The sequence below is a fragment of the Canis lupus genome, chromosome 2 (assembly GCF_048164855.1).
Source record: "Canis lupus baileyi chromosome 2, mCanLup2.hap1, whole genome shotgun sequence".
In the NCBI taxonomy this organism is placed as follows: domain Eukaryota; kingdom Metazoa; phylum Chordata; class Mammalia; order Carnivora; family Canidae; genus Canis; species Canis lupus.
Window position 1 is genome coordinate 38309059 of NC_132839.1, and position 24002 is coordinate 38333060.

Sequence of the window (24002 nt, forward strand, 5' to 3'; positions counted from 1 at the left end):
GAAGGAGCCTCGGTGTCCATCGAAAGATGAATGGATAAAGAAGATGTGGTTTATGTATACAATGGAATATTACTCAGCCATTAGAAACGACAAATACCCACCATTTGCTTCAACGTGGATGGAACTGGAGGGTATGATGCTGAGTGAAGTGAGTCAATCGGAGAAGGACAAACATTATATGTTCTCATTCATTTGGGGAATATAATTAATAGTGAAAGGGAATATAAGGGAAGGGAGAATAAATGGGTAGGAAATATTAGAAAGGGAGACAGAACATAAAGACTCCTAACTCTGGGAAACAAACTAGGGGTGGTGAAAGGGAAGGAGGGCAGGGGGTGGAGGTGAGTGGGTGATGGGCACTGAGGGAGGCACTTGACAGGATGAGCACTGGGTGTTATTCTGTATGTTGGCAAATTGAACACCAATAAAAAATAAATTTATTATTTAAAAGTGAAATGAAGTCACTGTCATCAGCTCACACATAAGGAGTGGGGATTTAAGCAGGCAAGAAATGTTTCTCCACTCTAAAAATGGCTTCTGCTTCATCTATTCAACCCCTCCGCACTCCTGAGCTCTTGATAATCATTGATCTTTTTCTTAACTCCATAATTTTTCATTTTCCAGAATGTCATAAATTAGTATCATATGATTAATCTTCTCAACTTTGGTTTCTTAATATATGCATTGACATCCACCCATGTTTTTTTTCTTGTCTTGATAGCTCATTTCTTTTTATTTCTGAAATAATATATATACTTGGTTTTGATATAATGACAATGCTGGACTCAGAATGAGTATGAGAAGTGTTATCTGCTCTTTTTCTGGAAGAGAATGTAGAGAGTAGAAATCTTTTCTTTCTTAAATGTTTGATAGAATTCATCAGTGAAGCATATCTAGTTCTGGCACTTTCTTTTTTTTGAAGGATTATTAGTTATTGATGTAATTTATTGAATAAATAAATACTTTTTATCTTAAGAATTTTGGTATTATCCTTCAAATAAATGGCCCATTTCATCCAAAGATCAAATTTATGAGCAGAGAGTTGTTCATTATATTTATTTACAACTTTTTTTTAGTGTCCAAGGGTTCAGCACTTTTAATTTTTTGAAAGGCAGACTGACACATTTAATGCCTCATTTGAATGTGTCTAGAATCTTGGAAGCTTGACTACTTTTCCGTTCTCCTACAAATGGACCTTGAGAGCTTGTTTGGAGGTTTAGCAGGGGAGCACAGGTACTCATATACCATTGACTGAAGAAAATGGTCCTCTTGTATGGAGGAAGGTTTTTCTCTTCAGCTAAGCATGCAGCTTCAGGAGGAGCAGTGAGAGAGGATGGGCATACACACCTAGCCAGCCAGGACAGCCAAATCAACACTGGTGATCAATACGGTGACACATGTGGCAGCCAGATCACCCTCACATCCTTAGCTAACTTAATTACTGATATTGATAATTTTTGTCTTCTATGTTTCTTGGTTTGCCTGGCTGTAGTTTTATCAATTATATTGATCTTTTCAAGGAATCAGCTTTCAGATTATTAATTTCTCTATCATTTTCCTGTTTTCACATCCATTGATTTGTTTTAATTTTATTTCTTTTCTTCTGCTTGCTTGAGGCCTCAATGGTACTTCTGTCTGTAGTTCCTTATGGTGAAAGATTAAATTATTGACTTGGATCTTCTTTTCTAATACATACATTTAATGCTGTTTTCGTCTGAACATTGCTTTTACTGCATCTCTTGCAATGTGATCATTTGCATTTGCATTTTTACTTGGGTCTAAATAGTTTTTTAGATTTCTCTTGACATTCCTCTTTGACTCATATGTTATTGAGAAGTCAATTTACAGTTTTTTTTCTGATTTTTGAGCTGTATTTCTGTTAGTGATTTCTAGCTTAACCCCATTATCATTTGAGTTCATATTTTATATAATTTGTATTTGTTTAAATATATTATTTGTATATTATGGCCCAAAATATGGTCTATCTTGGTTAATGTTCCATAGGAGTTTGAAAAGAATGTGTATTCTGCTGTTGTTCAATGGAGTGGTCTATAAGTGTTAATTAGATTCAGTTGATTGATGGTGCTGTTCAGTTCCATTGTATTCTTACTAAGCTTCTGCCTGTTCATTTGTCAATCATGGATAAGGGTGCTGAAGTTCCCAACACTAAGTATTAATTCATCTATTTCTACATGCGGTTCTATCAGGTTTTGCCACATGTATCTGAACACTCTGTTATAAATACATACACTTAGCATTGTTATGTCTTCTTGGAGATTTGGCCTCTTTTATCATTATTTGATTGTCTAAATTATTCCTGATAGTTTTCCTTGTCTTGAGGTCTTTAATTAACTTGTCTTTCATTAGTAGAGTTACCCTAGATTTCTTTTGATTAGTGTTAGCATAATATGTCTTTCTTCTCCCATCCAGAGGGCTTTTCCCCCTTCATTTTTAAAATTGTGAAATACACATTACATAAAATTTACCTTCATAACTATTGGTAAGTATATAGCTTAGTAGTGTTAAATATATTCTTAAATTTGTGCAACTATCACCACCATCTATCTTCATGATTCTTTTCATTTTGTAAAATTGAAACTCGAAACACACTGAACAATAACTCCCATTCCTCTCTCTCCCAATCCCCTGGTAATCACCATTATCCTTTCTGTCTCTATGAAATTGAGCACTCTGAGTACCTCATGTAGGTAGAATCATACAGTATTTGTCTTTTTGTAACTGGCATATTTCACTTCACATAAAGTCTTCAAGTTTCATTCATGTCATAAAATATGTCAGATTTTCCATTTTAAAGCCAAATATTATTTGTTATAAGTATATCCCACATTTTCCCTATTCATTCATCTGTCTATGGACAGTTGGATTGCTTTCATGTTTTAGCTAATGTGAATAATGCTGCTATGAATATACAATTGTCTCTTTGAGACCTTACTTTCAAAACTTTTGGGTATATACTTAGAAGTGGGGTTGCTGAATCATATGCTAATTCTATTTTTATTTTTTGAAGAACCACTGTTTTGTTTCTCATGGCACTTGTACCAGCTTGTATTCCCACAAAAAGTGAACAATACTTCCTTCCCATCCTTGCCAACACTTTTTTTTGTTTTTCTTCATAGAAGTCATCTTAATTGCCCTTGTATTTATCTTTATTGATAATTTTATTTATAGGGCTTGAAGTTACTGTCTAGTGGCCTTCATTTCATCCTGCAGGACTCCATTGAGCACTTCTTACAGGGCAGTTCTAGTGGTAACAAATTCCCTCTTCTTTAATTTTTTTTTGAAATATCTCAACTTTCTCCTCATTTTGAAGGGTAGTTTTGCTGCATGGTTGCAGACTTCTTATCTCATGGAGTCGAAGCATGAATCTCATGGACAAAAGGGTGAATGAAGTGAAGTGAAAATTTATTAAGTGAAGGTGAGAACAGAAAGGAAAGAGAAAAAAGATCTTTTGAATGAGAAGGGTCTGAATGGGTTGCCACTGAGGGCTTTTATAGTCAGTCTTTTATAGAAAACTGACAAGGGAAACTGGTAAATATTTTATCAATAACAGGTAAGACAAACATGGTGGATTTGTTGATACCAGGAGACCATCCTGTTTATATTTAGAAAGAACATGGTGAATTTGTTAGGTTCCCTTCTCTCTGGTTAATATCTCATCTGTAACATTTCTTTACATCTGAGATTTCTGCGAGCCTGGTTACCTAGCCCCCTGCATGAGCCTAATCATGTAGCCCCGTACCTAGCTCTCACTACCTAACCTTGCCTGTCCCTTACTCAGTTTTCCCAGATATAGGATTTGTAGTTTACAGGTCTTTCACTTTTACTACTTTGAATATATTGGCCCAGCACATTCTTCAACTAAAATTTCTGATGAGAAATCTAATGATAATCTTACTGGAGATCATTTGTATGTGATGAGTTGCTTTTTCTTGTTGTTTTAAAATTTTTTTCTTTTTGTTCTTGTTTTTCAAAAATTTGATCATAATATGTCTCAGTGTGGGTTTTCCTTAGTTCATCTTCCTTGGGATTTTGTTGAGCTTCTTGGATATTTATAGTCATGTCTTCCATAAAATTTGGGAAGCTTTCAGTCATTTGGTTAGGCAGGAAGCTATGCATGAGCAACAGGAGGATGTACCTTAGATGTCCTGATGGAGACCCCCAACTGAAGACTGCCTAGGGACCACCCCATTCCACCAATCTAGCAGTCAGTTTGCAGTTACAGCATCCCAGCAGAGAAAGAGTTAAGTGTGTTTTGCTTGTTGCACTTGAAATCAGCCACTTGTCCTTATTTGACCTACATCTCTAGAATAGAAATAATGTGGTTTCCTACCAGATGCAGGCATTTTGAATACATCTTGGGAAAGGATATGCATAGATAGCTAATTATTATATAACCCATGCCTTTCACTCAAAAGGACCCATCCAAAAGAAAAACTTGATATAAACCCACACCCTGGAGTTCCCAGGCTTTTGTCTCTCTTGACTGGCCTGTACTTCCCTTGGAATGTACTTTAATAAAATTTTATTCCACTTTACTTTCATCGAACTGTCCTATAAATTCTTTACCATAGCAACAAAAAGAGCCAAGGATTCTTTTCTTTTTCATCTAACTCTTGGTAACAATTTCTTCTTCAACTTTTTGCTTTGTCCCTTTCTCTGTCTTCTCCTGAGACTGCCTTATTGTAAATGTTGACATGTTTGATGGAATCCCACAGGTCCCGTAGGCTCTGTTCATTTTCGTTCAATTTTTTTTTTCCCAGACTGGGTAATCTCCATCGACCTATCTTCAAATTCACTAATTCTTTTATCCTATCTGCTGAAATCTGTCTTTGATCTCCTCTAGCGAATTTTTCATTTCAGTTATTGTATTTTGCAGCTCTAAAATCTTTTTGGTTTCTTCTTGGGTTTTATCTCTTTATTAATATTTCCATTTTGTTTACACAAATTTTTGCTTTCATCGCTTCTTCCTTCTGTTCTTTGAGCACTGTTAAGGTAGTTGCTTTAAAGTCTTTGTCTAGTAGAGTTGCCATCAGGTCTTCTCCAGAAGTATTTTCTGTATTATATATATGATATACTTTCCAGTTTCTTTGTATGCCTTGTGAATTTTTTTTGGTTGAAAATTGGATATTTGAAAAAAAAATAAAATAAAATAATAAAAAAAATAAAATTAGATATTTGAATCTAATAACATAGTAACACTGCAAATCAAATACTCCCCTTTCCTAAATTTGCTAATTGTTTTGTTATTGATTTATTTTTTGATTTTTAAAAATATTTTATTTATTTATTCATGAGAGACACAAAGAGAGAGAGAGAGAGAGAGAGCCAGAGACACAGGCAGAGGGAGAAGCAGGCTCCATGCAGGGAACTCAATGCTGGACTCCATACCGGGACTCGATCCCGGGACTCCAGGATCACGCCCTGGGCGGAAGGCAGGCACTAAACCGCTGAGCCACCCAGGGATCCCGGTTTATTTTTTTAATTATAGCCTCTGTGTGCCAAAGATCACCATGAGATGCAGACTTACAGTATTCTCAGGTCTTTCCTGAGCCTGAGAAGCCTCAGGTCTTTTCCCTGGGCATTTGCAGTTACTTTTTCATCTTCCCGGTATATGCAATTGTTTTCAAAGTCCTAGTCTTTAATAGCTGGCTCTCAAGAGGTGAAAAAGAGAAAAATGAAGGAGAAAGGAAAAGGTGCTAGCTTTTTAAATGCCATGGACCTCACTTCAGCTATAGAAATATGGGCTTGCAACAAATGGGGTAGAAGCAACAACCATTGCCCCCACCTCTCTCTGTCTGCACCTCTGTGATCAGAAGCGGCAATAAGAGCACTGATTTCTGATACTTGGAATATCTTTTTGCCTATCCTGCTTACCATAAATTGGGCACAGGTTTCTGTAGGAACACATACACAGCTGCCTGCATGAGGGTGGGGCTGAACTATGAGCTGAAATGGACTGAAATTAACTGCGATTTACCATCCAAATCTTCCCCTGGAAGTTGAAACCTTCAGTAGGCTCCAGAGTTCCAAAACAGTTACTTGAGACAGATTCTGTAGTGCAATTGTTGTTTAGGTGGGGAGAAGAATTCTTGGTGCTTTATTCTGTGCCATCTACCTCCACCCATTTACTGTAATGTGTCTGTGTCTTCATACTTAAAAGGGTATGTTGTATAAAGCATATGATTGGATATTTTTAAATCCAGCCTGACAATCTTTGTCCTTTAATTGGCATATTAAGATATTTTACACTTAATGTAATTGTTGATATAATTGGATTGATATCTACCATGTTTAGAACAATTTTCTGTTTATTATAGTTCTTTTCCTTTTTTTACTCTTCTCTAGTTTTAATTTAGCATGCATGTAATTACATTTATTTCTTCTCTCTTTGCATGTGTTATACTTTTTAAAATGTTGTGATTGCCCTAAAGTTTGCAATATACATTTACAACTAGTGTAGATCCACAGAACATGATAACTCTTCATGGGTACAGGTAACTTATAACAGAGTATTCCTGATTCCTCTCTGCCTCCCTTATAAAATTGTTGTCATTTATTTACCTTGTCTGTATCATACAATCACACAATACACTGTTTTGTTACTACTGTTGTTAAAATGAACATTTATCTATTAGATCAATTAAAAATAAGGAAAATCAAAGATTTTATTTTACTTTAATTTATTCCTTCTCCAGTGTGTTTTATGGTGTTTTAAAAATGTAGATCCAAGTTTCCAGCCTATCATTTTCCTTCTCTGTGATGAACTTCATTTCTTGCAGGACATTCTATTGGTGATGAATTCCTTTCATTTCTGGTTTTCTAGAAAAGTCTGTATTTCTAATTCACTTTTGAAAATTAATTTTTCTGGGTATAGATTCTAGGTATGCAGGGGGCTTTCTTTCAATATATTGGTATGATATGCCTAGATGTGGATTCTTTGTTATTTCTCCTGCTTTGTATTCTGAGTTTCCTAGATCTGTGGTTTGATGCCTGCCATTAATTCTGAAAAGTTCTTATCCGTAATTGCTTCCAATATTAATTCTACTCCATTCCTCCTCTCTTCTCCCAGTATTTCATTATGCATGTTATATCTTTTGAAATTATTCCAAAGTTCTTGGATATTCTGTTCTAGGGTTTTTTTTAATTCTTTTTAGTTCTTTTTGAATTTTAATTTGGGAAGTTTCTATTGACGTATTTTCAGGCTTATCAAATCTTTCTTTAGCTGTTTCCAGTTTACTCATGGGCCCATTAAGCAATCTTTATTTCTGCCACTGTTTTATTTTTTTTCTAGCATTTTCTTTTGATTCTCTCTTAGAGCTTCCAATCTCTTTTAACATTATTCATCTGTTCTTGAATATTGTTTACATTTTTCCATTATAGTCCTTAGCAAATTAAATATAATTATTTCAAATTCCCTCTCTGGTAAGTATAAAATTTATATCAAGTGTGGTTGATGCCAGTGGTTTTATTTTTTTTAAGATTATTTATTTATTTATTCATGAGGACACAGAGAGAGGCAGAGACACAGGCAGAGGGAGAAGCAGGCTCCCTGTAGGGATCCTGATGTGGGACACCTCTCCTGGACTCCGGGATCACTCTCTGAGCCCAAGGCAGACACTCAACCACTGAGCCACCCTGAGATCCTCATGCCAGTGGTTTTAAATAGGTCTAGTTTTCTTGTTTCTGTCTCCCTTATATTATTTTCCCTAAGAACTCCTTAAATAAGGTCTGATTCTTGTAGCACTTTTAGCTCTTCTAGCTGTAACCCCTTGTTAACATTGTGAAGCCCTACTAATATAAAGGTACGAAGTTCTGGACAGTCTCTTGGTTTGCCTCCCTTTCTATTTTTATCTCTTAACTCCAGGAAACAAACTGAGGTTGCTGGAGGGGAGGTGGGTGGAAGTATGGGGTAACTGGGTGATGGATATTAAGGAGGGCACATGATGTAGTGAGCACTGGGTGTCACATGCAACTGAATGAATCACTAAATTCTATCCCTAAAAGTAACGATACAGTATATGTTGACTAAATTGAATTTTTTTAAAGAGGGGGGAAAAAGTGCAGAAGAGAAAGTGTTCCAAAACCTTATGATTAAATCTCAAGGTTTTTTTAGTTGACCTGAGTCCTTAGGCATTAACCATCACATTTTTTAAGTGAGACAGAAGGCCATGAGCCATTACATATAAGCTTTATTTGCTGCCAGACATCCTGGGGTCACTTAATAAATGATAACAGAAGGGACACATTCAGCTGCCCAAATCTATTTTAGGTCACAGAGATTGTGGCTTTCTCATCCCTGCATGACTTTGAAGGCTCAAGGTAAGAACCATAAGATCATCAAGAAAGAAGTAAAGTAGTTGTGGAATTTCCTTATTCCCATTTGTTTCCTTGGAGAATAAATGGTTTGTATAAGACCTGGCACTTTCTATCTGTCCCCACTGGACACAGAGACACACTGGAGATTCTGTTCAATCCTCAAAGTGAACTGTTGATAATATGAAAATGTGTTTCTAAGGAGCTTTCTCAGTGGCTATGACTTTCTCAGATGACCTGGTGCCATATTAATAAAATGTTAAACCCACAAACTCCCCACTAGTCAATAAATAATGCAAGCTGAAATCACTAAATATTATGCCTCTGAGGGCTGTTTCATTGAAATTCACTGATTCAACACTTTTCTAAGGAAGTTCTGCCTCATTCAGCATTCTTACTGTAGAGTTTGCCAGGCTGAATACAACAGTCCTTCAAGGCTCTTCTTACTGCTGTCACCCTTTCTCAGCACTCAAATGATGGTGATATAAGCCCGGTTCTCAGAGAATTGCAATTGTATCTAGTCTCTAAGGGCTGGTTTATTTCTACTCAGTCTCCAAGTCTGTGAAAGAAAATCTGATATACTCTCTCTGCGCCTGACAAGCAGATTTTGCTTCTCTCTACTCCCACTATAAGGTTTAAAAGCACAAATTAAAAACCTTTAAAGGGCTGGTGCAAAGCCTTTTCCTTCTGTTAACAATCTCTTAGATTACTATATTTGGAAGACTTGGTTTCATAATACATCAGTGCTATTGTTCTGGAATTTTCAGAGCCAATTTTTCAAAAATGACTTCTCCAGCAAGCCCATGCAAGTTGTGTGCTATCAATATGTCTACTAACACCAAGAATAAAAAAGTCGGCAACCTTTCTCAAGTTTCCTTCCAGAGTGAAGAAGGAATGTGCACAACAGAGGGATTGTTGGGAGAGAAGGAGAAATACAAACCCAATCGCATCCTTAGAGAAATTTCTTTAAAGATTTTATTTATTTATTCATGAGAGACACAGAGACAGAGGCAGAGTCATAGAGAGAGAAGCACACTCCCTATGGGGAGCCCGATGTGGGACTCGATCCCAGGACCCCAGGATCACAACCTGAGCTAAAGCAATTGTTAGATGGAATACAAACTACACATTGGGGAAAATATCCTGGCTCTTCATTTTCAAATTTCTGAAGCATCAAGTGTTTTTATTTATTTTTATTTTTTTTAAATTTTATTTATTTATGATAGTCACATAGAGAGAGAGAGAGAGAGAGAGAGGCAGAGACACAGGCAGAGGGAGAAGCAGGCTCCATGCATCGGGAGCCCGACGTGGGATTCGATCCCGGGTCTCCAGGATCGCGCCCTGGGCCAAAGGCAGGCGCCAAACCGCTGTGCCACCCAGGGATCCCAAGTGTTTTTAGGATGTTGTCTGTCCCCAGGGACAGAGATGTCTCATACTGCCACTTTGGCATTTTTCCTTTTTGTGCTGTCCTTGACTAGGAAGCAGGGAAAGAGTTCCAGGGCAGGTTTGTATACTCCAGGCAGATTTGATTCCCATAAACCTGTATGTTGGTCTGCACACTTGCTTCTTTCCACTCCCAAATTCTTTTGAATGCATTTGTGGTGTTGGGGAAAGACCCTGGAACATCAAATTTAAAAAAACAAAGAGGGGCCAAAGTAAGACTTGAGTCTTTACTTGTAAGTTATGAATTTGGGGGCAGGGATATCACTTCACCTTTTACTTACACTTCCTCAGCACTGAAGTGGGGCCAGTGATACCTTCCACACATGAATGTAGTCAGAGGAAATAATGGGTATTTGCAAAAACATAAACTTCATCTACTACTATGGTTCCATTTTTCTTATAACTTTTGTTATGCCTGCTACAAGGGAGAAGACTTTCAACAAACCAATTCCAGATTGACTTCTGGTAGGAAATTATATAGAAAACAATGGTTAAATGGTTGCAGACATGGATGCAAGAAAAGCACTGCTGCTGATGGCAGAACAGTAACTTGGTCATGGTTGTCAGCCTCTCTCAAGGCTAATGGTCAGCAGAATGAATGTGAAATTGATATCTAGAATAATTCTTAGTCCACCAAAATCCTTTATCAAAATGCTAAAGCATTTATCCAGAATGCTAATTTCTTCCTAGGACAAAGTTTAGGCATTACATTACACAAAAAGTTCTGTTCCAGATCAAGACTGGAACAAGCTTTCTTACATAAATGTTTGCAGAGTATCTAAAGCTGTTAAAAGGTTAGTATCTGTTAAAAAGAAAAAGAAATCTGAAAAAAAAAAGAAATCTGTATTTGCTCTTTGAAACTGGAGGAAGTCATATTGCCTAAGCAAATATTTAGGAGGTTTAGAGCCACTTGATGAACAACACCAGGCCAGCTGCAATCTAGGAAGGGATCACTTGATTTCAGGAGCTCGGTGTGCTAATTTGTAAAGGAAGATAGAGCCTCTTTTGTCCTAGAGTGATGGGAGGGCAAACATTGGCAGGATTCCCCACCTCCCACCCCTATGTAAAACCCCTACCATTGGTCCAGCAGAGACAGGCCATTTCTAGCTAAAGGTCGGGCTATCCTAGACATAAAGAGAATAAAGGGGAAAGGAGAAAAAATAAGTGGGAAATATCAGAAAGGGAGACAGAACATGGAAGACTCCTAACTCTGGGAAACAAACTAGGGGTGGTGGAAGGGGAGAAGGGCAGGGAGTGGGGGTGACTGGGTGGTGGGCACTGAGGTGGGCATTTGATGGGATGAGCACTGGGTATTATTCTGTATGTTGGCAAATTGAACACCAATTAAAAATAAATTTATTATTAAAAAAAAAAAGAAACTCATCAGTTCTGGGCAACCCTGGTGGCCCAGCAGTTTAGCGCCACCTTTGGCCTGTCCTGGAGACCCTGGATGGAGTCAGGCTCCCTGCATGGAGCCTGCCTCTCCCTCTGTGTGTCTGTCATGAATAAAATAAATAAAAAATCTTTTTTTAAAAAAGAAACTCATCAGTTCTGGTACATATTTTGGGGTTATTTTCTTCTCTTGGGGGATATGAGAGGTAAATTTCAGTGAAAAAAATATAAACATTTTGTAATTTAAAATATTGGTTTCTGTGGGACCTGGTTTCTTAATAAGGTCTTAATTTAAAAGTAAAGTTGCAGATTCCAGCTGTGTTCACAGGGGTCACTCAACTTTGTCTTCAAGTAACAAGCAAAATCATAAATCATACAGACAATCAAGCCCTAAGATGCTATGATCATACAGACAATCAAGCCCCAAGATGCTATGATCCCTAAGCTAGCTGGAGAACAGCAATGAAGACAGCATGACCCCTCCCCAACCCACCTAGAGAGAGGCACTTGAGATGTCATGGCCTTGGGCAGCATGCTATGGCCTGGTGTATGCTATTAGGCCACTTACTGAGGAGTTCTTGAACCCTATACCTACCACTTACAGTGCAGCCCTGGGAAGACATGTACCAATTATTCATCCTTATCCTCCAAGGGGTCTTACTCTGGCCTTTGAGAGAGAAGACCTCAGAGAACAATTCTCTTACCACAATGAGGAAACTTAAGGTTGAGTAGTTGTTATTAAGTAATTCATGTTTTCTCTGGCTATAGATTTAATCCCCCTGACCTTCAGTTGTTTATTTTATTTTATTTTATTTTTCAGTTGTTTATTTTTTATCCTTGTCTTTCATTGCAATGAGTGAATCATGAACTATTTCTAAAGGATCAAACTTTTGTTTTGAATTAATTTTATGTTAATGAAAATTAGCCCAGAAATGCATATGTGCATAAATTTATATATCCATTCACATGTACACAAATACATGCGTATCATATGTGTATAAATTTAAGAATACCATATCACATTCATATGTGTACATATACACAGACACATGCATATACAAAAGCACAACTGTTATGGCCGAAACTCAGCCTCTGTCTCCCAGTCTAGCTTTCATGGTCACCCCAGGCACTATCACAAAACTCTTGGGTCTGCCCAAGTATGGCCTAAAACTGCCAGGCTTCACAGTTCAGAGTCAAAGGCCTGTCCCCACTAACCAACTTGCTAGTGAATCTGAAAATGTAGACCTTCAAATGAAACAGTACTGCCTGAACCAAAATCTCCTGTCGAAGGAAAGGGGACATTCTTCTATTTTGAGACATGAAATTTGGCAAAAAGCAAACTTCCTTTAAGAACCAGGGGAGTTCAGTGAGTGTGGGGCTTGGACATCCCAAAACTTTAAGACCTTTAGTCCATCTAAAATATCTTTGGGGTGGACAATCTATATTTTAAGCACTTTTTGTCACAAATAAACTATAGCTTTTCTATGCTTTCTGCCTTTGGGCAAATTGCTTAACTTCCATAAGCCTTAATTTCCTTAGAAGTAAAATGAGAATAAAGATAACACTTCTCTCATGAGGTTTTGGTGAGGATTGTACAAGATGATCCATGGAGAGGACCTTAGCACGGCATCTAGAACATAGTAAACACTACCTGGATGTTGTCATCTTTACAATGCTCCTGCCATGGTAGGAGAACTAGCACTAGCAGCACTGGTAAGAGGGAAGCTGGCAACAGTAATAACAGTTTTGGAGAAGAGTAAATATGACTTAGTGACTTTTCAACGTCAGTGGGCAAAGGAGAAAGAAGGAAGCATTCAAGCCAGATGGAAGATACTTTAAGGGATATGGAAGCATGAGGTGATGAAACAAAAGCTCAGCAAATGAAGGGAGAGGTATTGAGTATTACACTATATGATACGTATGTCTTAGAGCCCTGTGAAGACCTCAGGGGAGGTATGATATGTGAGCAGATCATTTAGAAATTGATGGGTTTGGGGAAAAGTGGAAGGTAATATTGGGGGAGGAAAAAATTGACCAAAATAAAAGCTCCTCATGATCACAGAATTCTTGGTACTGGAGTAGTTTATACTAAGAAAAGGAGAGCTTGTAGTTTAGATCAGTGAGAAGATGAGAGAGGTTTGTGGGACACCTGAAGGGATGCTAAGCGGTGGACAAAAGGTAGAGCCTGATCTCTGAGTAGGGCAAGAACTCTGCTAGGCTGGTTCAGAACTAAGTGAATAAGGCTGGTGGTCTCACTCAAATTTGCAGACTTTGCAAATAAATGGCTCAAAGGAAACAGTTCCTTGTTGGGTGGGCACCTTCTGGTAAAATTGATGATAATTTGTGCCTAAACTTGTATATTCTCATGCTAAACATTTACATACTTCCATCGAAAAGTTCAAATATACTCTCTCTCTCACCTTCTCTCTCTCTCTCTCTCTCTCTCTCTCTCTTTCTCTCTCTCTCTCTCTCTCACACACACACACACACACACACACACACACACACACACACACACGAAAATACCCCTAGTTGCTACACAGTCCTCATTTCTATAACTGATCACAGGGCCATAGCTGATATGTGTCTCAAATAGTTAGGGTTCTTTTCCCTGTTAGGTAACCCAAACTTTAATTTCTGAAGAGTCTGAGTCCTTAGCTGTCCTGCCTTTATGAAATTGCTGATATGTCTGCATTTGTTTCCAAGGGATGCCAGACAAATTATCACAAACCGAGAGTCTTAAAACAATAAAATTTATTCTGTCACAATTCTGAAAGCTCTATGCCCCAAATCAATGTGTCATCAGAGGAAATTCCTTATGTCCTTTCCTGAATAAGAAATATCCCATGTCCTTCTCCTAGTTTCTGGTGGTGGCTGACAATCTTTGTCATTCCTTGACTTGTTTCTATATAACTCCAGCCTCTCTCCGTTGGCACATAACATTCTTCCCATGTGTGTGTCTTTGTCTCTTCTACACTTCTTTTAAGGACATAGGTCACATTGGATTAGGGTTGACCATAAGCCAGTATGACCTTAACTTGATTATATCTGCAAAGACCCTATTGCCAAGTAAGATCACATTCACAGGTACCACTGTTCAGTATTTCAGCATATCTTTGTGAGGACACATTTATTTCACAAAATTATCCACCAATATCTACTATTGGAAATACTCTACAGGCATTCCAAAGCATCCTCTGCATTCCAGATAGAGTCCTCCCTAATTCCTTTATATAGCAGAAATGCAATTCCTCCTTAGTAATCAGAATCAATCACCCTGGCTAGGACAGTAATTCTCTTCTTTATAGTGGAATAAAGAGCCTCAAATAACAGGATACAGCTTCAACTTCAAATTCAATGGATATATCATTGTGTTCTCTGGCAGAAGCATGACTTCCTTTGGAACTAAAATTTCCAAACCAGCAAAGCACAAAGTTATAGGGGTGGGAAGCCAAAATTTTGCAGAAAGAACATTAGGCATTATAGTGAGAAGAACCATTTCCAATTATACCTCTTTGATTTCCAGATTCATGTATTCTGAGTTGGTTGCTATCTCAAAGCATATACCACTTCTATGATGCTATCTCCCAACTGGTGTCATAATTGAATCTTCTCAGATCATTCTGACATTATAACAAGCCAACCACTTCTGAGTGACAGGGAATATAGTAGAATGGATAAATTGGGCATGAGCCTATTGCCACACTTCTTTGATTATAAAGTGAGTTCCTTGATCAGAAGCAGTGTTATATGAAATAACTGATGGTGAATGTGGCATTCCAGATCCAGAAATGTTAGGGTCGGGAGAAGCATTACAAATACAGAAAAAAATCATTATTCACACCTGGAATGAGTTTTTTGTCCAATAAGGACAAGGCAGTAATCAAGGCAAATCAATTTTGTAACATGCTTGCTACTATATGACTAATTGGTCCCAAGGGAGTTAAGTGTTGAGCTCCTGCATGGCCTCCATTGCTGCTGCCTTAGTCACTTTGTGCATGACATCATGGAGCCTTTCATGACACCTATAGGTGACATACTGTATAGAATGTGCCAACTTGCCTACCTGATTATTTCCCTACAGAGGGAAGTTTTTCCTTTGGTGAACAATCACATAGGACAGAAATATGGCACCTTGTTTCCATTCTGAGAAGTTATTTGCAAACCTGTTCTCCAGTTTCTTTGTCACTCATCATCAAATTCTGTTCTTTCCCAGTCTCTGTCAATCTAGTTAAAGTGCTGTGTGTGAATTTGTGTAGATCTCTACTTCTGGCCATTTCTTATCCAGACAACGGAAAAGATTAAATGCACTGTTTAAAATTTTGTCCACTTAGAAAATGTCTCTCCCCTTTGTTCTTCAGGGCCACCCTCGAATGAGGGTGGAGTACTCCGCAGTCTACCTATGGTTGGTACCATCATATCAGGCAGAACCATCTGTAAATCTGTCATAAGGACTCCCTATAAGGTCATACATGTAAATTGTGAGAAAAAAGGCAGAGAAGCAGAACAAGATATAGTACGAGTCTGAGCTACCAGACCATGAAACTACTGTACCCCTTAGACTTGCTTAAACCTATTCTCTTTTTTTAAAAGACTTTTTAAATGTATTTATTCATGAGAGACAGAGAGAGAGGCAGAGACACAGACAGAGGGAGAAGCAGGCTCCATGCAGGGAGTCCAATGTGGGACTTGATCCTGGGTCTCCAGGATAACACCCTGTGCTGAAGGCAGGTGCTATACCGCTGAGCCACCCAGGGATCCCCTCAAACCTATTATCTTATAAACAACTTCCACCCTGGTGTGTCAGAGTACAGCCAATTCATGATAAATAGCTTAGGTCACATGGTCATGGAGTGCCCATTCTGTCTCTACAAAGTTTAGTAGCATAGCAAGATAAGACCTAATTCTTAAAGTAGTAGTAATAATAATAATAATAATAATAATAGCAATAGTAATAATTGTATACAATGTAGAACATGGTTTTGCTCCCAAAGCTGGATATTTGCATTGTAATACTCTCATTTGAGCTGGCCAGAAGCTCCATACAGCATTCCTGTTGGAAAATAACATTTCAATTACCATTACACTGGTCCATTAGGCCCAAGACACCTGCTCCAGGTCCCACTCAAAATCTAGAATTTTGTAGATTATTCAATGAATGTACTAGATCAGCACTTTCAAATATGGTAGCACCTTCAAAGAGACCCACAGTAAATGATCCATTTTTAAGCAGTAGGCAGTAGAAGAAATAGTAACCTTTCTTTCACTTTGGAGGGAATGTTCCAACATGTTTCAGAACACCTAACCCTTAGAAACCTTTCCAAAGTCTGGGACCCTGAAATCTCATTTCATTATTGCTCACCCTCTGGTACACATGTGTCTCATTAAGACATTTAAGGTTCTTGCCATTCCTGCTCATTAGGTTAATCATAGCAGTAGATGAGTGTGTTCTTCTACAGAATACAGAGATTTCTCCACAAGGGGCTGTCACAGAGAGGAGGACAGTTTGGTTTCATTGGGTGCAGGTCATTGTGATTCTGGTTTTTACTCCACCAACCAGTTAACTGAGAACTACTCTAAGGTGCTCAAACCCATTCAGTTTGAATCTCTGTACTTGCTCTCATGGGGACAAGTTCAGCCTTACCCAGTGTTGAATTCCTCACTCTATGATTTAACATTCCTAGAATCAGCTTTGCGCAGTGGCAGTATCGTAGCCAATGAGGTTTATCTGAGGCACGATTATTAATTGAAAACTTTTCCCTAGAATCCATGCCCATATATTTACTTATGTTTCTGATCTGGTTTAAATTAGCAAATATTTCCCTTTATATCTTCTTCCTTCTCTTCCCTTCCTTTCCTATACGTTCCTTTCTCTCTCTCTTCCTCTGTCTCCCCTCCTCCCTTCTCTAGCATAAACCAACTCCTCATGGATCAAATTTTGCATTTATCTCTGTGAACCTTACTTGATATTTGTAACCCCAATTACACATCCCAAGTCACTAACAAGTGATGGGGGCAGTTCTTGGGGATCATAAGCATCACCCTATGTAAAGTTATTAAGGGATCTTCAAATAAGGAAAAGTTCTTTATACAAGACACACGGGTTGCTTCTTCCAGCAAAGGAGATCAAAGCATCTTGGGGAATTCACAATTCCCAGATTTCTTTGAATCCACACAAATATCCCTATCTCAAGTCTCAGAAGAGCCGCCTATACCACAAAGCCTACTGTACACAAGGGTATAGGCAAACGTGAGAATTCAACTTTCATTGTAATTATGCAATCCACTTAAACTCTCAATTTTACAGTCATATCTTGCCTTGTCCTGTTTCATTTTGAACATCACTACAGAAACTGTCTGATTCTCTGATCATGACAGGAGCCAATGGTTTAAAGTCAGTCATGTTGTCTGGGACTGCTTCCCTGTGCAATCACATGTGGCTTTCCCATACCTCCCTACAGGCCTTGTCATCATTGTCACCACCATTAATGTAAAGTACAACATCCAAAGCACTTGCTTCAATAGGCATTTCTTTACCAGCAACCTCAGGTGACAACTGAATCCTAATGTCACTGCACATTGTGAGTTATTGGAATTCCATTTTCCACTCTATATTGCATTCAAGGTGAAGGGTATAGTCAAAAGAATCCTGAAATCCCATGTCAGATGTTAGTAACAGGCTTAAACTATCTATCATCTATCTATCTATCTATCTATCTATCTATCTATCTATCTATCTATCTAATCTATCTATCATCTATCACGGTATGTTAATTAACTATACTGCAATTTAAAAAATAATAAATTTTAAAAAGTCAAAGGCTGTGGGGACAGCTCTAGGGAAGGACACTCATTGCTATTAGAATCCATTAGTATTTTTAAGCTTCAAAAATACAGATGTTTAAACACTACTTACTGGATAAAGGAGTATGTTTTGTCATTGTAGATTTCCTGAATGTAACTCTTAGCTACACTACCATGCAAACTCATCAGTAAATACTTATTATTGCCCTTTTGATTTTATCCCCACTTCGGCATCTCTGAATGGCATTAGCTGTATCCCAGGACAATAAATATCTGTCTTGGTAGTATCCAGAGGACTGGCTACACCACATACCGCATCACCCCCTGCTTGTGGCTGTGTATAGGGAAACTGCCTACATCCAAACTCCAGGATCCTTCCTCTACAATATTGGCTGGATGCAGTCTCTGGTCTTTGTGAGGTCCAAAAGGGCAAACTTGGTTAACTTGTTTATTCATAAGGAGCAATCTTAATATTGTTAATGTGGCTTGTACCATTAAGGCTATTAAAATTCAAGGACTCAATAGATTTCTCCATCTACTACATCATTGGTAATTATAGGAATTAGCTGAAATGCACTACCACTTAAATGGAATGGAAAACTATTTTGTCTTTTAGGAGAACTCCTCCCTACTGACCCATACTTTTTTTGATACTTAAAATTTAAGGGAGAAAAAAAGATATTATATCTAGACCACTTTTATTGTGTGTCCATGTGTATATATACACACGAAAATGTGTGTGTGTGTGTGTGTGTGTGTGTGTGTATATATATATATATACTGTTAAAATCTCTCAGGAGAGCTTTTTTCCCATATTACGTGCTTTAGCAAGGGTTGTTGTTTTCTAGCCATTTCTGTAGTTTTGGGCTAGCAGGTGGTATTTTGTGCCCAATGGACCTAATGACTTTTCCTATTTGAGTTCAATTTCTAGGTCACCCCTGAAAGCAACTTATGGTATCTGGAATATGGTAGTCATGGCTAGAAATGCTTAGACTATATATCCATCTTATAATTTTTTTTTGGCTTTTCAGGCATCATCTCGATCATATTTTTTTTTATTAGAGTAGTTCTAATCTTTTTAGTCATAGAGCAGTTTCCCCAAATCCCTGATCCATTTACCAGTCAGGGCACACTTCACAGAGTTCCTGATCTTGATCTGTCACATCTTGGCTGACTAGTGGAGAAGAAACTGCTTTGTGAAGCCTGACTTAGGACAAGAGACCCACATAAACAAGGAGGTAGTTCGAGGGATTTACTGTCATTGCAAAGTCTAGTCCAGCATATACAAAAAAATCACAGAACTACACCTGTTTGGGAGCAGAGCAAAGGAACAGAAAATGAGTTGCTTAGAATACCTGAAAATCCAAAGCAGGAAAGCTGCCAAGTACCTATGAGTATGGGACTTTGGACTGAGTTGTAGTCCCTGGCAAGCACTTGTCTGGAATATGACTAGGTTTTGTGAACTCTCTGGCTAAACCCTTTTGTTCTTTCCCTTGTTCACTTTGCTTTAGACACCATGGTGACTTCTCTTCCTTGAACATGTTGGTCATGCTCTTGCCTCAAGGCCTTTGCACTTGCTGCTCCTCTGTCCTGGAAGGTACTTTTCCCCTCATATACAATTGGCTCGTTCCCTCACTTCCTTCACAGCTTTACCTAAAAGTCATCTTCTGGCCCATTGGCCTGGCCTGACACATGATCTCAATTTTTGTATTTTCTCTCCCTAGAGACCAAGTGTTATGTCTCCTTTCTCTGTTTTATTTTCCTTTTTAATACATCACTATCTAACCCATAATATATTATATTTACCTCATTTATGATGTATCCTTTACTAGAAAGTAAGCTCCATGAGGGAAAGGTGTTTATTGGAGTAGTGGCTTTTGTTCATTGTTGATTGTCCAATGCCTAGAATAGAGCTTGGTACACAGTAGAGGATAATACTTATCTATCAAATAAATGCACAATATAATCATGCAAAATCTTGTCTTAAGGATTAACACTTTAGTGTATGTAGTTGATTGACATGTTGGTCCCAGTCCTCTACTCCTATATGCATGAATGTCAAGCCAGCCGTGTCTTGACTTAGGGCTCAACTCGGCCAGAGGAAGGTGTGCAGAATGATTGTGTGCCAGTTTCATGCCAAGACATTAAGAAGTCTTGCATGTTTCTATTCAGGCTCTTGAGTTTCTGCACCAGCATGAGAAATACATGACTTAGCCAGTCTGTTGAGGAAAATCAGATGGAACATAACAAAGTACAGCTTACAGGCTAAGACAGAGATGCTTCAGGATACAGAAATTCATGAGAATAAGAGATTATTGTTAAGGCTGACTGAGTACAGCAATATCTAGCATGTTATAAGATGCATCATTTCCACCATTTTATTATGTAGTTACAGAATTGATCATTCTATATGCATTGCTTTTTTAAAAAAATGATATGTTTTAGGGATCCTCCAAGGTCAGCACGTATAAGCTAACATTATTTTTAATGGCTACATAGTATTCCACAGTATGCATGTAGTACAGTTTATTTAGCCAAAGCCCTGTTGAGGAATATTTAACTTATGATCTTTCCTTAAACCAACAATGCTGCAATGAACATTTTAAAATATTTATCTCCATTCACATACAGGAATATTTAAGATAGATGCCTAGTGCAAATGCAAAGTTCATGAATCAAATACACACACGTTTTAAAATTTGGTAAAAACATCCAGTTTTTCTGAAAGACTAAGACTTTAAGCTTTTCACCAAAGATGAATAAGAACATCCATTAATCTGCATATTTTAGATTAATCCCAATCTAATTATTGAGGAAACAATATTATTATGGTTGTAATTTGCTATTTCTTGATTTTGAGTAAGACAATATGTTTTCATATGCTTATTGGCTGTTTAAGTGTTCTGTAAGAATCATGTTCATCATCTAAATTTTTCTATTAAAATGTTTTCCTATCTTACTGATCTGATAGATTCTGGATATTAACACTTAATTGATTAAATATGTTTCAAATACCTCCTACCAGACTATCACTTCCATTTTTAACTTCATGGTAACTTTTTATCTCTAAAGAGGATTTCAAGTTTTATGAAAGCAAATATGTCATTACATTTATTTATGGATTCTGAATTTTACATTTTATTTGGAAATAGTTTTACACCACTCCAACATAATGCAGCAACTCCCTATATTTTCTTTATCAAGTGCACAATTTTGATTTTTATCTGGCCTTTGCAACACTTCCATATTATAAAAACACTGTAATATTTTTTCTAAGTTTATAATTCTGCTTTTTATCATGAATTGTATTGTTTTTTTAAGGGAACATTTTCTCCCATAGGGTATGGAATTACCTCCACATTATTCTTGAATGTGCTATCTACTTACCACTAACTTGAAACATCCCTTTTTATTATCGTAAGCTACTATCCTATCAGTACAATAATTTATTTATTTTTAAAATAATTTAATAAGTTTTAATGTTGATAAAAAACAACAAAATTTACCATTTTAATGTGTATGATTCATTATTATTAAATGTATTCACATTGTTGTGCAACAGACCCAGATTTCTAGATCCCCTAGTCTATATGTTCTATATATCTATTTTTGTACCAATATTACTAAGTTTTAATTATAAAAGATCTATAGTGATAATGACACTATAGTGTCCTCTTTAAAAGTTAGATATTCTTTAACTTTTGAAATTCTCTGACACATGAAATTTAGACTCATTTTATCAGGTTCCATAATCATTCAGTTAAGATTTTGATTGAGATTTCATGTGAATTCTAGACTAATATGGGGAAATTTTAGTTTTACAGGTCTGTAGCTTTCATATAAAACATAAATATACCTCTCCTCTTACTTTTTTTTTAATGTTCTTAAGCAAACTTTGAAGTTTTATTCACATAAGCTTTATACATTCTTTGTTAAGCTTATGGCAGAATTTTCTGGCAGTTCAAAATCCATTTGGCCTTTCTTCTCGGGCAAGCAGCTAGACTTACTGCACAGTACCCTTTGCAATTAGGTGGGGTCACGTAACAGAGGTCTTTGTCAGTGAAATGTGAGAAGTGATGAGTGTTACTTCTAAGCCACACTCTTGATATATGCTCACACTTTCTCCAAAGGTCTGTCCACCTCCTGCTGCCTGAAATGGCAATCCCTAGAGCGTCTTGGAAGAGATGTGTTGTTCAAGGGTCAATTGTATTTGAAAAATGTGTACAAATTTCTGCCATCTGGGGGAAACCCGTGTCTCAGCTTAGAGAAATATATATTTCTCCCTCTTTGGATATTTTATCTAGAATTTAAAAATTTGAACTGAAAGTAAACTTCATCCACATCAGCTTCATTTATCATACCAACCAGAATCTCTTGAATTTTTTAAACTGATATACATAATTAATATGCTGTTCATATTTTTATTCTTTTCAATGTACATCTTAAGGACAATAGATTTGTCCTAGTTGATGCCTGGGGCATGTTCCATGAATTTGGATTTGGTGTCTTCACAGTTATACACTTCTAAATAATCTAAAATTCTGTTGTGATTTTCTCCTTAATTTAAGGATTATTAAGAAGGCTAGGCTTCTTAACGGGGGATAGACCATATTCTTTTTTTGCTATCCCTTTATTCTTAATTTCTAATTTCATTATTTTATGGAAGGAGATATGGCATGTATCGTTTTTATTTTCAGAAATCCATAAAGATTATCTTTGTGAACAAACACTTCAATGATTTTTCTACCTGGGTGAGATGGATTTAAAAAAATACCTGGAGTCAGGAAGAGGGATATTTAAATATCTGAAAACCAACATCAGTATGGGCTTTCCAGCATCTCAGCTGTTTGGCTCCAGACAATTGGTTTCAGGCTGACCTCTGGGTGAAAAACTATGACCCCTCTTGGCTTCTGTTCCACTGCTTTGGAGAAAGACCTGGGAAAACTATAGAAGCCCCACTTCTGTTCCTTGTTATGCACTTATAACACTATCTTTTTTACTTCATTGACATATAATTACCATACAATGTTATATTAGTTTCAAGTGTACAACACAGCAACTTGATATTTCTATACATTATTCAGTGCTCATCACAATAAGTGTACTAACCATCTGTCACCATACAAACCATTACAATGTTATTGACTATATTCCCCAAGCTATACTTTGCATCTCTATAATGACTTATTTACTTTATAACTGAAAGTTTGTCACAGTCTCTTGAAAACCAGTACAATGATCCTGTTTGTAGAAGCCCGCACTTCTGGCTTTTTGACTAATCTGCCTTATATGAGGAGGAAGGACAAAGTAGGAGGAGAATCAAGTGCTACTTCAGGGATATGGTGCTCTCTGAGGAAAGCAAGACTTTGAGGATGAGTTTTTAGGACAAAAAGGTGGCATGAGTGTCTCAGAATCCTAGGAAAAAAGAGCAACACATGTCCAGGACAGGATCTTCTCCACCCCTTTTACTAAACATCAAGACATTATGCTAGTCATATGTCCTGGACCTGCAGCGCATGGTTTCTATTTAAGCAAAGGCGATAACTTGTTTAGTAAAAAACAAAAATTAAGGGACTCTGGCAAGTCTCAGACAGAAGGCACAGTATGTATACTTTAGGCTGGTAAGTTTGCTAACACTTATGGGGAAGTTGAAAAGGAAGAGGTTCAGTAAGAGTTTAAGAAGCAGCAGACAGGCTGGGGCATATCTTGATACCAGATTTGCCCTGGACACCCTGCTTGCCCCAACTATTTTAAATTACAAATTATCTATACAGAAACCTGGAGATTCTTTTAACGTTCTATTTCAATTTTTGGTCACATTTTGTCTTAGATAATTTTCTAAAATTGGATAACCTGGAGACTAATTTATTTGCTTGTCACTTTCCCATTAGAGGGTTGAATTCATTTCTGTTTTCATTACCAGTACACAGTGGTTTGTCCAAAATTGCTTTCATCCAAATCCTACATGGATGAACTTACAACATTTTAATAAGATTGCTCTTTGCTTTAGGAAGGATTTATAATGGATA

At 37.2% G+C, this 24002-nt stretch overlaps 1 pseudogene; it reads left to right on the plus strand.

Annotated features, from left to right (window-relative positions):
• Positions 1–16857: 16857 nt before the first annotated feature.
• On the plus strand, positions 16858–16980 carry LOC140623996 (U4 spliceosomal RNA; annotated as a pseudogene).
• The last annotated feature ends 7022 nt before the right edge of the window (positions 16981–24002 follow it).